The 4,696-nt window shown below is 40.0% G+C and overlaps 1 non-coding gene across 1 annotated transcript; it reads left to right on the forward strand.

Moving 5' to 3' along the window:
* The first annotated feature begins 2,599 nt into the window (after window positions 1-2,599).
* On the forward strand, window positions 2,600-2,705 carry LOC139175108 (U6 spliceosomal RNA). The gene has a single exon (XR_011560471.1). It is a non-coding gene; the product is annotated as a U6 spliceosomal RNA (small nuclear RNA).
* The last annotated feature ends 1,991 nt before the right edge of the window (window positions 2,706-4,696 follow it).

The raw sequence follows: 4,696 nt of genomic DNA on the forward strand, positions 1-4,696 counted from the left end.
AAATTTCAATCATTGCCAATTGCCATTAGAAGCTCTCAAATAACTGCATTACATGCTCACTGTTCAGCTGATTTTTGGCCTTCTGTAGGGCAGAGGAGGCTGCTTTTGCCATCCCTACTGAAGTCTGGAGGCTTCAGTGAGGCTTGCACACATTTGGCGGGGTGCACCGCTGCGTGACGGCATTGCATTATGGGTGTGGGCATGCATGCATGCACGCACTGTTGCACCATATGCCCCTTTTGGCACCTGATCAAAAAAATGTTCACCATCACTGGTGTAGAGGAAAGATGAATCAGGGGATGTCAGCGTTCCAGTATTTGAGATGAGGAGGGGAGTCAAATTATTTTCCAAAGCACCAGGGGGCAATGGATGGAAGAAGCAATGGATGAAAACTAATCAAGGAGAGACACAACCTGAAATTGAGGATAAACTTCCTAACAGTGAAGACAATTAACCAGTAGAACAGCTTGCTTTGATATTTAGTGGGCGCTTCATCCCTGGAGATTTTAAAGAAAAGACTAGATAGTCTCTTGTCTGAAATGGTATAGCAGCGGTCCCCAAACTATGGCACGCGGGCCACATGCGGCCCACTGAGGCCATTTCTCCGGCCCACCAGTGAGTGACAAGAGCATAGGGGAAAGAGAGAGAGAAAGAAAAGGGAAAGAGAGGGAGGGAAGGAGAAGTGGAGAGGAATGAAGGAGGGAAGGAAGGAAGGAAGGAAGGAGAAATGGAGGGAACAAGGAAGAAAGGAAGGAAGGAAGAATGAAATGAATGGAGGGACAGAGGAAGGAAGGACTGGTTTTTTTGGGGGGGGGGTTAATTTTTTTAAATTTTTCTCTCAACATACATTCAAACAACACAGTGTGCCATCTAATTTTCCATGAATGAAGTGCAGTATTTTGTTAGTAACTAATATCAATCATCAAAAAAGTTGCAAACATTTTTTTTTCTAATTTTGTCATCCAGTTACATTCATTTTCTTTTAATTAAATTCCCTCCTTAATGTTCCTTCAAAAAGTGCAACACCAATTATATTTCTAACGTATTAACCATTATGCCAAAGTGCTTCCTTCTTTCTTTGTACATTTTTCATAAGCCAAGAAAACCTTGTATAGCCAATAAGGTGTTAACGAAAGAAATTTAAAAACAAAACATAAACATATATGAATTTCAGACCTTCTCCCCCCTCTAAATAGTACGTTCCCATTTTGTTTTTTACTTTAAAACAAGGTATGTGCAGTGTGCATAGGGATTTGTTCATAGGGTTTTTTTTATAGTCCGGCCCTCCCTCAACAGTCCGAGGGACAGTGAACTGGCCCCCTGTGTAAAAAGTTTGGGGACCCTTGTGGTATAGGTTAGGATATCCAGTCATTCATCTGAAATGGTATAGGACAGTGATATGGCATGGGTGCCACAGGTGACACTCAGAGCCATATCTGCTGGCAAATGAGCTGTTCCAATAGCTCATCTCCAACATGCATGTATGTGCCGGCCAGCTGATTTTTGGATTGCACAGGTTATTGGCTTCCAGAGAGCCTCCGGGGGGATGGGGGTGGTGTTTCTACCCTCCCCCAGCTCCAGGGAAGCCTTTAGAACCTGGGGAGGGCAAAGCACAAGCCTACTGGGCCCACCAGAAGTTGGGAAACAGGCCATTTCTGGCCTTCAGAGGGCCTCTGGGGTGAGGGGAGGGAGAAGCTGTTTTTGCTTTCCCCAGGCATGGATGTGGGCACTCGCGCATAAGCGATAGCATGCACCCACGCTCTTTCAGCACCCAAGGGAAAAAAAGGTTCACCATCACTGGTATAGGTTATCCTGCTTGAGCAGGGGGGCTGGACTAGATGACCTCCTAGATCCCTTCCAACTCTATTCTGATTGTGATTCATTTATTGCTCTTTATGATGTACAAAAACAGTATCTGAAGGTTTTGGGCAGACTGTATTATTAATAGGAAAGCTTATAATTTTTTAATATATTCGTGTACCAAGGGAAAGATTTCAGTTTCTTCCTTACCATGACTTTGACATTCCCTTATGCATTCCTGGAAAGATTTGAAGTTATTGGCATTGCCTCCACATCCACCGTAAACAAATATTCTACATTTTTTAGTTCCTATGTTGAAAAAGTAGCGAAATAAACTTTGTTTACATGATCCTTTTGCTTCTTTAAGTCTACATTTCGCGGGATATGGATCTGAAAGTGAAAAGAAGAATATAAGACAGAGTGTCCCTTTTAAGGAAATCCCAAAGATCATCTCATAGAAACACACTGCTCAGAAAAATAAAGGTAACACTCAAATAACACATCCAAGATCTGAATGAATGAAATATTCTCACTGAATTGCACGGTCGGCCAAATTTCTTTCTTTCTTTATTGATTGATTGATTGATTGATTGGATTTGTATGCCACCCCTCTCCGTAGACTCGGGGCAGCTAACAACAGTGGTAAAAACAACATGCGACAATCCAATACTAAAACAGCTAAAAACCCTTATTTTAAAACCAATCATACATACAAACATACCATACATAAATTGTAAAAGCCTAGGGGGAAAGAATATCTCAGTTCCCCCATGCCTGACGACAGAGGTGGGTTTTAATTGTGCTCGTTTTGACAGCATATATTCAAAATTTGAATGATACAGAGATGCTTAACTTGGTCACCACACAGGGAGGACACGAAAAATCGTGAAGCATTTCCATAATTTTATCAAGTCAATTGGGCAGGGACATACAGGAATAGAGGAATTTCACTTATTCAGCAACAATTCAGAATTGATAAAGGGGTTTGCTGAACGACTAATTTAAATCGTTTTAAGGAAACGTTCACTTGATCATGTTGTTTAAATTAATTGAGGTGGGACCAATGAGTTGTTCAGTTTCAGTTAATTTATTAATTACTTCACTTAAAATTAATTAGGCAGTGGGCAGGTCCTCCAGGATCTCAGTCCCATGGTTGGACAGGCATTCCTTTTATGTCATTATTTTAATCTGCCCGCTTGTCTTACTTTCCAGGTTATACAATATAATAATAATAAATATGATCAAAGTACTAAACTTTAAAAACAGAAACAAAAACCCCAAATATATCTTTAATATCTAACATTCTATAGATCCCATATTCATCATTATTTACAGAGAAAGGGAAAGAGAAAAGAAAAAAAAATCCCCCTCACTCCAACATTTAGCTAATTCCCTAATAGAAATAGTTTTCCCATGTAAAATAAGATAAAAACATGAACTATCTTAGATTTGTGTTACATTAGCAACTAGTGCTGCCACCATTTCTCTTCTTTTTTTTCATCTGGGTGTCTACCCACTTTTTTTCAATCTGTTACATTTTTTGAAAAAAAGAAAAAAATATTCATATACAGTGGAACCCCGACATAAGAGCTGCTCTACTTAAGAGCAACTCGAGATAAGAGCTGGGAGGGGAGAGATATTTTTGTTCTACTTACAAGCCCAAATTCGAGATACAAGCGCCAAGGAGCTGTCTCCTGAAGCCAAATGCTAACTTCCGCGTTCGGCTTCAGGAGACAGCTGCGAAGCGGCGCGCGTGTTTTAAAAGGTTGCAGCCGGCCTGGGGGGCTCGGGGGGGTGCTTGCAGCTTTCTTTCTTGCTCTTTTTCTTTCTCTCTTTTACCTTCCCTTCCTCTATTTCTTCTTTTCTTTCTCCTTCCCACCTTCTTCCCTCCCTCCCTCCCTTCACTCATTCCTCTCTTACTCTCCCCTTTCATAAGTTTCCTTGCTTCCTTCCTCTGTTCCTGTCCCTTCCCCCTTTCTTTCTTTCTTTCTTGCTTTCTTTCTTGCTTTCTTTCTTGCTCTTTTTCTTTCTCTCTTTTACCTTCCCTTCCTCTATTTCTTCTTTTCTTTCTCCTTCCCACCTTCTTCCCTCCCTCCCTCCCTTCACTCATTCCTCTCTTACTCTCCCCTTTCATAAGTTTCCTTGCTTCCTTCCTCTGTTCCTGTCCCTTCCCTCTTTCCTTCCTTCCTTCCCACCCTCCGTCCATTCATTCACCCATTCCTCTCTTGATCGCTTAAAGCCGGTCCCTGGTGCAAAAAGGGTTGGGGAACACTGTCCTACAGGATTGGGTGGCAGAGAAGTTGAACATATGTAAATTTAAAAGTTTAAGAAAGTTTACAAGTTAAGTGAAAGAAACTTCATTATTCATTTATATGTACATGTACATTTCTTCATTAAAAACATGTCTTTCTGCATAATTTAGACTAACTTTGTGAGTTTTTTGAGGGCTGGAACCAATTAAAATTATTTACATTAATTCCTATGGGGAAAAGTCGTTCGAGATAAGAGCTGCTCGACTTAAGAGCCCAGGTCCGGAACGAATTAAACTCGTATCTCGAGGTACCACTGTACTTAAATATTTTTAACTTCCATCCATTCATAAAATTTCCCCCAAATTCTATAATATTCTGAATCTTCTTTATCTTTAAGTCTACGGAGAGGGGCGGCATACAAATCCAATAAATTATTATTATTATTATTATTATTATTATTATTATTATTATTATTATAGTAAGCCTATTCATTTCAGCACAGTCCACAACCTTCCTTATTATTTCTCTTTCTGTTGATATTCTATTCAATTTTCAATTTTGTGCGTAAACAATTCTAGCCGCCATTATAATATGCACAATTAAGTAAATTTCTTCTCTATTGAAATTATCTGGTAAAATTCACA

Source organism: Erythrolamprus reginae, chromosome 12, assembly GCF_031021105.1.
Source record: "Erythrolamprus reginae isolate rEryReg1 chromosome 12, rEryReg1.hap1, whole genome shotgun sequence".
Lineage (NCBI taxonomy): Eukaryota > Metazoa > Chordata > Lepidosauria > Squamata > Dipsadidae > Erythrolamprus > Erythrolamprus reginae.